Below are 10,764 nucleotides of genomic sequence, written 5' to 3' on the forward strand. Positions count from 1 at the left end.
CCTTTCGGTAGAATTGTCTGACCCTGAGGCCTGTGTTTCCCGTAATTAACATGGTTAAGTAGTTACAGAAAACAGGTGGAACAGCAACAGCAGGAGGACCAGAGGTGGAAAGTTCAGGTCCATAAAATACAAATCCAGACTAAGTTTTTGTTTCAACGGTTCGGTACGTTTTTGGTACAGCAGGGGTGAAAGAAATAAAACATAAATTACTTCGTTTTTTCCTTATTAAACAGTGGTTTACTGAACAAAGTATGACTTTCTTTCTTAAATAAAAAGTCTCTGTCAATACTGCTGCAACCTACTAATAAAAACAAATTTAATCAATATATTCTCTAAAATAAACATCCATGAAGATGCACATTTAGAAAGCTAACTGTACCTTATCTGTACTGTATTCACATTAGCAGCTTTCAGCTTCATGTTAGAACTGTGCAACACAAATACTGTCTGAAAAATGCAAAGCGTAATAAAATTTAAAAATATCTATCATGATTTCAAAAAATACCTCTGTTGTACTTCATATTAGGACGTACGCGCGCATGTGTAGTAGCGCGGCTTCGTCCGCCCCTTTCCTAATGTTGCTCGGGGGAAATGCAGAAACACACAAAGGTTCCGCATTTGCTGCATTCGTTCGGTACATATGCGTAATGACCCGAAAGACCCGTGAAGAAAAATTTCGGTACGAATACGTGTACTATACTGCTGCATACGGAAGCGTAATGCGTTCACTTGAGAAATAATAATTCTGCTCTGTTTTTCTGAATTAACGAGATACAGTTTTCATGTAAAAAAAAAAAACGCTCTGTTTTGCTGGATTAAAGAGATACTGTTTTCACGTAACAAAAAAAAAACGCTCCGTTTTTCTGAATTGGTCTTTGTCAGCCGACGTCACACTCGCTCTATAGCCGCAGTGCATTGTGGGTCGAATCGCCATTTTGGTTGTATACAACGCAAGAGTGAGCATTTGCGTCCGGCATTATTTCTTGTAAGATGGGACACTGATGTGGGATGTGAAAGGCTGTCATACCAAGTCACATGGTAGAAATGGCAAAAAGGTGGACTACAACATGAGATTTTTTTCGGTTTCCCACTTGGAAAAGAGGATATGGACAGCAGGTAGAGGAGGTAACGAAGAGGCGTCGGGTGGCCTGGGTCGCAGCAATGAGACGGAAGGAGATCACTTTCAACACGATATCTCCCTTCATGCGTGTTTGCTCTCGGTATTTTCATAAAGGCAACTGAGATGTTTTTTTTTTTTTGAGTAATATTACTCAATATGCATTTTTTGTCTTCTGAAGTGGGTATTTTCACATTGGTTAAACTACGCTAGCAAGCTAGCCTCACTACGGAGGGCAGCGGAAATAGATTAATATGTTCGTGTTAAAGTAGTGTTACAGAGTGAATGCTTTTTAAAGACAAGTAAACAGCAAAACTGTAATGATACGTGTATCAGTGCATGTATACAGTATGTATATTCGCGTACATGGATTATAAGCCGCAATGCTGGATAAGGTTGTCACTGTGTGCTGTGCCCTGTAAAACCAATGCTCAACTATGGTTTAAGTATATAAACATTTGCAAGTACGGTTTCTAACGTTTTACATGATGCCTGGAAGGATCTGTATAAACTCGTTGTATACCGAGCCTGTGTCCTGCTTGCCGCTTATATTTTATTTTAAACATTACCAATAAAGTTATGTCCAATGACATTTTTGTGGTGTTCTTTTTCCATTCTTAAATACCTAAATGGCTGGTGTGTTTTGGTAATGAAAATTAGTAACTTATTACTGATAAAGTTCCATAAAACGTTACATTTTTGTAGAGAAAAAAACACTGAATACATACATGTTAACCAAATGTGTTTACATCCGCGATACACTCAAAATGGCGAATGGGGACGTGTCAGACAGTGCAGACACAGATACAGTTTTCATAAAAAAAAATACATGGTTTGATTGTTTCTTGAGTCACCACATGGCCAGCCTGAATGCATTTCAGATGCATCATCTTGTATCCGTGAAACATGCCATACTGTTCCAACTGATCCTGGAGAAACACTGCAATGATCAGAATGAGAATGGGCTTTCCGTCTGAACAACCGCAAAACCTGCGCAAAGTCGACAAACTAATAACAATGCCATCTATGTTACTTAAAGCCTCGAGTAATGAAATTGAGCTCTAAAGTAGGCGAAATGAGAGTTTTTGAGTTTTTGGTTAATTCAGAAAAACAGACCATGCATATATTTTTTTACATGAAAACCGTATCTCGTTAATTCAGAAAAACAGAGCGTATTTTTTTTTACGTGAAAACAGTATGTCGTTAATTCAGAAAAACAGAGCGTATTTTTTTTTCTCCATGAAAACCGTATCTCGTTAATTCAGAAAAAAAGAGCAGAATTATTTTTTCTCAAGTGAACGCATTACGCTTCTGTAGCTGCATACCTAAAAGAGTCAGTCACAGAGCATTCAACTGGCGGGTTGAAACAAAACCGTGGTCTGGATTTGGACTTTCTGGACCTAAACTTTCTACCTGTCTATAATGGATTATTTTCGTAACTTCCCCAACACTGTGGAGGATGAAAAGTAACTTTTAAATAAACAAGCGGACGATTAAATAAAGAAAATACATTTTTGGTATAAATTAAATAAATACTTGTCATGGATAAACTAACAGACAAATAAATACACACCAAAAATATGCTATTTATTTATTTTCAGATTTGTTTGTTTGTTTCCAGATTTCTTCATCTGTATGTTAATGAGGTGGGCAGCCCTAACTTTTTGCTAAGCACTATTGGTCAGGTAGACTATGCTGATTAGTGCTCCATTGCCTGGGCCTTGATTGGATGAGAAGAAATGCTAGCTGGCGTTCTTGTTGGCTAATGACAGCTGACAGAAAAACTGAAACAATTTATGGGCTGCGTCAAAGACACTGACATCTCTGCTGTTAGACAAAAATGAACGAGTCAGCGTGACATTGGCAGGTTAGCAACCTGTTCCTCTATAAAACCGCAATTTATAATAATAATAATAATGTATATGATACTAATAATAATTATAATAAGATTTTTAAATATAATAATAATATTATTTTGGCTCTCATACCAACTAATTAGTATACAAGCTAAGAAAATGAAATCAAACACATCAGTAAGAACAATCTGCATTATTGGTTCTATGTCAATGCAGCAGACCCACATACAGAGTGCAAATAAACGTATTGTGGCGAAAGACAATGAAGATAATGACACTTTTAAAATGGAAGTTGCTCTATTTATTAACAGCTACTACCGGTCAATTTATTAGTAAGATGTATTTTTTTATTGATTGATTTGTTTTTAAGTCACGTTTCATCCTCCATGACAGTATACTCGGGACATTAGGAATAACAACACTGTACAATATCTAACAGTGTATGGGAATTTCCTAAGCTTGAAACTGAAATATGAAACACTTTTGCTCATGAATACAGTTGTGTATATGAAAAGGTTCATTCTGAATCACGCTAATGGTCTAGGAAACTTGAAAAGCCCTTGCTAAGACAGCATTGAGCAATAGCTTCATCAAGATATAAACACAATTCAACAGTCAGAGTATAACAGCTGTGGCGTGACACTATTATGCTGGTGAAATGGGTCCATTCTGCCAGCACTCCACTAGCAATGTTGCTTAGGTCTGGGTAATGTAAACAATATATTGACTTACTGGATAAGAAAAGATAAGGATAAGAAAATTATAAACTTCAATAAAGTGACGATAAGGAACATTGCTTGGTAGCACGTACCAGCCTATCATATCACAGAAATGAACGCAAGTCCAACCAATGATATGTGGTCTTTTATGAACAGACCCCCTGGCTGTAACTGAATTCAGGTGCTGCATCCTTCGAAGGCCACGGTCTACAAAGGCGTACAGAAAGCATCGTCAGATTGGACGGTCTGGCTTACAGATAATTTCCTATTTGTTTTGGCAGCTGTCCCCAGTCTTATCCTTGTGTCATGAAGTACAGCTCTTTTCACCGAGCTGGGACACGCCCACTTTACTTCTGCGCAATAAATCTTGGGATATGTTGAGCTGCAAAGGATCCAGAAGGATCCATCCAGTGCATCCTTCACAGTGTGGTACTAGACCACATTCGAAGGAGCCTTCGAAATGGGACAGGCTTGTTGCAGTGCATTCGGTCTTCAAATGCAGGCTTAAAGGACACAGCCCCTATGACAAGCACAAAGTAACGTTGACTGACTTAGCACCGCACGCCACATACCGTACTACTGTTTTGGTAGCAGGCCTATATGTGATTCATGGGAGAGGTTATGACTCACTCAGAGGAAACTTCAGGTGTCGGTGAAAGAAAGGACAGCTCAGCAGCTGCAACATATATTTTTTAAAAGATATATTGTGGCTAAACAAGATGAAAAGATGCTGGTGCATTGGCATTTTAAAGTCAGAAACGCAACAAAGTGGCGCAATGAGCTGTACATAATACAAATGTGTTTCTTCACTTGAAGCGTCGCATTCAAGTAGGACATGCAAAATGCAAGCTGTCACAGTCACAGATACCAGCAATTAGGGTATCCACTTTCAGACACCACCCTACCCCCTGGCCCCTTCACAATATAATTTGTGGGGGTGGGGGAGCGAAATACGAGACAAATCACATCCTGTATTGGTTCAAAACAGAACACAGCGTTTTATTTTTCAATACGGGATGGATGGCAACACGACCGTGTCAAACTCATTCCTTGGAATGAGCAGCAAATCAACCAGAGAAAAACACAGCAGCAAACCAAATTGTCAGCGTTTTCTGGTGTTACACCCTACCAGGGTAATCAGTAACAAAAACGAAAACTGCAAGAATACATTTTCATAAACTGAAATAAAATATGACATAAAAATTAAATAATAAAACTACAAATAAAGACTAAATAGAATAGAATAGAATTCAACTTTATTGTCATTGCACATGTCACAAGTTTATGGCAACGAAATGCAGTTTGCATCCATCCAGAAAGTCCTTCAGCCATAATATTTACAAAATATATATTAGCAATAATATAGATATATAGATATATTTCAAAAATGGGTCTATTATAGATATTAGGGTACAAAAATATGAGTCTATTACGGATATGTTACAATGTACACGGTATAAAGGTATGTTATGAATATAGGCTACTATAAGTATAATACAAGTTATAAATACATTATAAGTTATAAAAGTTATATATATTAATACAAGTTAAATATTGTATAAATAAACAAACTAACTGAAATAAAACAACTAATCAAAAATACTTTTTGTTAGCATTTTTAAATGCTAATTTGGTAAAATAATGATTTGTTCATTATTTTGAAAATTGAAAAGAAAATAAAAAAAACTAAGCAACAATAATCAAAACTTTAACACTGCGCTCTATGACCAAAATTTTGTTTCATATATATTTATTAAAATTAGATTTCACTTTGCAGTTAATTCAATTTGTCTTGTTCTGAATCTGTTTAAGGGGAATGCTAAGGGACTTTTCAGCAAAAATGGATCCTTAAAGTAAAGAAATAATGATTTAAATTATATTGTGATAATTATCAACTGATATGAAAAAATATATTGTGATTAAATATTTTGTTATATCAATCAGCCCCAGCCCTGTTTAATTCAGCCTCCATTCCTCCACATTATCCAGCACATGGTTATGTGGTACTCATGCAAAGTAATCATCATGAAAAACCAATTTACCCCATGCCTTTTTAAGGTAAATGGGACACTGGTCATTTGGCTGGTTTCTTAAAATAAAATTTTGAAGCAAAACTTGACGGAAAGTCCTGGAAAATCTAAAAACTTCCAAGCAGACATTAGGAAGCAGATGTTTCCTGAGTTAAGCAATCGAGACAACCAGTTTTATACAGTCGTTTTGTGAGGAAATACATCACTTTCCTTCACAATCTGCAATAAAATAAAGTAAAAAAAAAACTTCCTCAATGGGCAGCAGAATATTGTAGTGTATAGTTCTTCCATGGCGTTGGATGGTGCAATGAAAAGGCCGGAGGCATTATAATTCAGTGGTAAGGTAGCATTTATTGCACCCATAACATTCACTCCAACAACTCACACACGCTGCCTACCATACGGTCACCCTGAGTACCCACCCCACACGGTGGGCCATTGCACACTACTATTTACAACACTTAACATTAAAGGCTATACATGACATTACTTTTCAACACAATGACAACACAACGACAGCTTTGGTTGTGACGTTGCACCAAATCCCAAGATTTCACAGCTAAAATCAATCAAGCTGTGCACATCATTAGTAGGATGAAACTCTCTTCCTGCACCCTTGACCCTTGATCCATTACCCACAGCTCTGGTTAATACCTGCATTTCAGTCCTTGGTCCTCTGATAACATCAATTACTAATCTCTCCCTCAGAACAGGAAACATTCCACCTGCTTTAAAAACTGCAGTTATCATCTATGACTCTATGAGGTCATAAAAGATCCCTGGGCATCTTTGAAAGAGCAGGGCTGGTATCCTGATATCCAGGCTAAAATTGCCCACTGTGGCACTTTCAGATCTGGCCTCCTAATCATCCTTTGTCACAATAGTCTAATTTTCTGAGATACAGAATTTCAGGTTTTCATTAGCTGCAAGCCATAATCATCAAAATGAGAAGAAATAAACACGTGAAATATATCACTGTATGTATAATAAATCTATATAATATACAGTATAGGTTATACTTTCTGAATTGAATTACTGAAAAAAATAACTTTTTGATGGTATTCCAGTTTGTGGAGATACATCTGTATAATTATGGTAACAGACTAACTCATTATTAACATTCTGAGTAAGCTAAGGGTCTGCTCAGATTTGACGTGATATTTACTGTGTCTGTTTTTCCAGTTTAACAGGATAGTTTTCTTGACAATAGTTAAAACAACCATTGTGGGTTCTGCATCTTCCATTGGTGGGGTTATGTTTGAGAGATCTCCAAGTAGACAAATGGAAGAAGATAGTGAGATGCTGCATGAAAGTAGGTATCCGGTGTTCATAGTGCACCCTGTGAACACGTGTCCGCATCCTGAATGCCCATTTATACACTGTGCTGGGTGATCTGTGCTCTGTGAATTATCTTATATTGAATATTAATGAAGGTTAGTGCTTTTAGTCACAATGAAGGTGTTCTTGCATTTTTGGGTTTGTAGTAGATGAAAGGCTTCAAGTGAAATGTAAATAGTTGTATGTACAGTGGATATTAGCTTGTATAATGTTGAGAGAACTTTCTTTGTGACAGTTATTTTTTTTATTTCTTATACAAGTGGAAATTGTAGTAAAATTTTGTTTAATATATTGATTTTAGATTTAAGAACATATTAATAGGAGGTGCTGAAGGTATTGTTCTTTCTTGATGTCATTCTTTTGGACTAATTGTTGCAAAGTAATAAATGTGATGTTGATGTTGAGGATTTAGATTCTTCTAATAGTATCATTTTGGTGTATTGCAGTGGCGAGAGGTTCGTTGAACAGGGCAAAAAGTGATGTGGAGAGTGGACATCCTTGCCTGGTTCCCCTTTGCAGTGTGAACCTCTGTGATGTTAATCTGTTAGTAACCACTGTGGCCACTGGTGAACTGTATAATATTCTTATCCAGTGAATAAACTGCTCTCCGAAACCATATTTAAGAAGTGTTTCATGCAGGAATGTCCAGTTTACTTTATCGAATGCCTTTTCTAGGGATACAGTTATTGTTTCCAATTTGTTTTGTTTTGAGACATGGACTAAATTAAATCATCTGCACTATTTGATGAATGTCTATTTGATGAATGTCAGTTTGATCTGGATGTATTAAAGATGGGTTTAATGTTTCAATCCAGTGGCAATTCTGAGATCTGCGTTGATGAGTGATAGAGGGCGGTAACGGGAACAAAGGGTTGGGTCTTTGTTGGCTTTTATTTGAGCTGTGATGACAGTTGCATTCATGCGCTGAAGGATTTTGGAATTGTGTTTGGTGTCAAGTACCATTCTGAGAAACAGTGCTGAGATTGTATTCCAGTAGTATTTGTAGTGTTTGGCAGGAAGGCCATTAGGTCCTGGAACCTTAATATTTGGCATTTTATTGAGTAATATATGGACCTGGAGTGGTGCCTTTGAGGCTAGGGATCTGTGCTAGCAACTGGAAGGTTGCTGGTTCAAAGTCTGTGAATGCCCAAAGGGAGTCTACTCTGTTCGGCCCTTGATCAAGGCCCTTCATCTGCAATTGCTTCGTCCTGGGTATGATGTTAATCTACATCCAGCCCTATAAGGAGGTTGTATTCTTACAGGGAATAACTTGGGGGTTGGGTGCAGGATTGGTACTCCAACCACTGGAAAAAACCTTTTGGACTAGTGTGGTGCTGAGGTATCACCTTCCACATGGCTGCACTCAGGTTTTCATCCCTGAGATGGTTTGTCATGTGGTTCTGTAATCAGCACATGCTCCTTACCTATATGGAACTCCATAGCTGTTAATGGTTTGTCTAATTCATCTACTTGGCCCTTATTAAGTTAAGGGTAAACCTGTGGTATTGAGGAAGGTGGTGATATCTGATTGATTGGGCTTTTTATCAGAGGTGTATAATTTTGTGCAAAATTCCCGAAATACTGTATGTCATTTATTTCTTTGGGTGAATACATGGTCAGCTCTGATGAGTTCTTTATTGTTGGTATAATTGTTTTTTCCTCATTTTGTTTGAGTTGGTTGGCCAGATATTTCCGTGATTTGTTATTGTGTTCAAAATGTTCATGTCTAAGAATTTGAATCTAAAATTGTGTTTTATTAATAATATTGTCGTGCTGTTATTTGGTGTCTTTCGGTTCCTTTTGCACTAGCTCTGGGGTTTTTAGCATAAGTGCCATTCAGTTTTTCTATTTTTGTTCAAGATTTTTTTCCACGTTCCTGTTCATCTTTTGTATGATGAGAACAATATGACCTTTCCTCTCACCACTGCTTTCGCTGTTTCTACATCGAGTTTATCTTGGAAAGTGGCCACCAATAATAAAATGTTCGGTTTCAATTCACTATAAACTTAATTTACCGTGTTAACCCAAATATACGTGGGTTTTTCCCACCAAAATATGTCTGAAAAAGTGCTGTCGTCTTATATTTATGGTCTAGACAATAAAAGGAAATAGAAGGTGCCCCACAGGCCTACGATGTTTTGTAGGAGTGTTTTGACGTAATATAGTTTTGATGTAACATTTCCTGCGTGGGCATAACAGTCAGCCCCGACAATGCGTGTGTTTAGCGGGTATCTCTGGGTGTCGTGTAAATTGTCGGCTTCCTTGTCTGTGCCGCTGCTAGTATTAAAACGATAGTGGATGTGTCCTGACAAACAAGATGAACACAAGTGCATCCAGGCAACCAAGTTTACTAGGGATTAAACAAGGGGTAGTCGATCCTGAGCCAGGTCCGAGTAGTTGTCAATAGCCGTCCGATCGTATTGCCAAAAGCCAAAACGCAATCCGAAGCCGATGGTCGAGAAGTCGGTAGATCAATCATGGGACGTATCGTGCGTTCCATTTGCCCTCGGGACTCGGATTCCGAGTTTTGAAGCCAGAAGTGACGACATGTGCGCTCCCATTTCTCGGAGATCTGAGAAATATCCCGGACAGCACAGAGGATCCCGAATTCAGAATTCAAGATGGCTGTGCCCTTTATCAACAGAAGGGAAAGTTGTAGTTGTAGTTAGACAATCAAATACCGTACAACTTATCTGTGGACTTGTCGCTATGGAGTTTTATACGTAAAGCACCGCGTGTAATGTGTTATCAACTGATATTGCTAACAATGGCTGACAATTAACCGTCCTAGAATTGGATTTCATGATTATAGTTGGATTATTTGTCGGATTAAAGGTAGTCAATTGGTGGTAGTTGGCATCAGCTGTCTGAGATGTGGGTGTGACAGGATGTTAATAAAGATAGTAACATTCATTTTAAAAGAGCTGTCATATCATTTATTAAAATGACTCAATCTTTCACCTCAATCTTTGTTTTTTTGCCCTCTTCATGTCGGTCTGCTGCATCGAAAGTATTCTGTGCCCTCAAGGGTTATGGAGTCTGTAATAACTCCCAAATAATACATTTTATAATACACTTATTGTAATCCGATTGCTGGTTAATTTATTATATATGTTCTTGTAAAATAAAATTATTTTTCTTTATAAAGGTAAGATATGGTATTCCATAAAGTTCTAAACTAACTTAAGCTACACTGTACTTTACTACTCGGACTATAGAGTACATATGTAGCCTCCAGTTTCTCCTTTAATAACATGTAGTTGGAAAATGGTTAAATAATATTTATATTTTTTCATGCCCATGATAATGTAGCCTAAAAATTGAAATTTTAGTGAAAGGTATCAGTTATGTGATTTTGCTGTTATGATTTCAGTATGGCTATCAAAAGATCTTTTACTGTCTGTATTTGCTAAGAAATGCTTAGCGCCCGAGTGAAGAATAGGCGCCTCTCCGAATCTCTAGATGACGCGTCGCTGAGACCAGCCGTGAGATGCTTGATTCATGCAGGTAGTGTGGCTGCTCAAACCTGTGAACCTGGGAGCCAAAATGAAAATCAATACCTTTGGCACACGCCATTGCTCCAGTGTGCTCCAGGCCATAGCCTCAGAGATGCACAAGATATTGGTCAACATATCGGTATTGGCCGATTTTCATCAGGATACCGATGTGTCAATCTTAGCTGATATTGAAATTTTATCAGTACT

The sequence above is a fragment of the Paramormyrops kingsleyae genome, chromosome 20 (assembly GCF_048594095.1).
Source record: "Paramormyrops kingsleyae isolate MSU_618 chromosome 20, PKINGS_0.4, whole genome shotgun sequence".
Taxonomy (NCBI): Eukaryota; Metazoa; Chordata; class Actinopteri; order Osteoglossiformes; family Mormyridae; genus Paramormyrops; species Paramormyrops kingsleyae.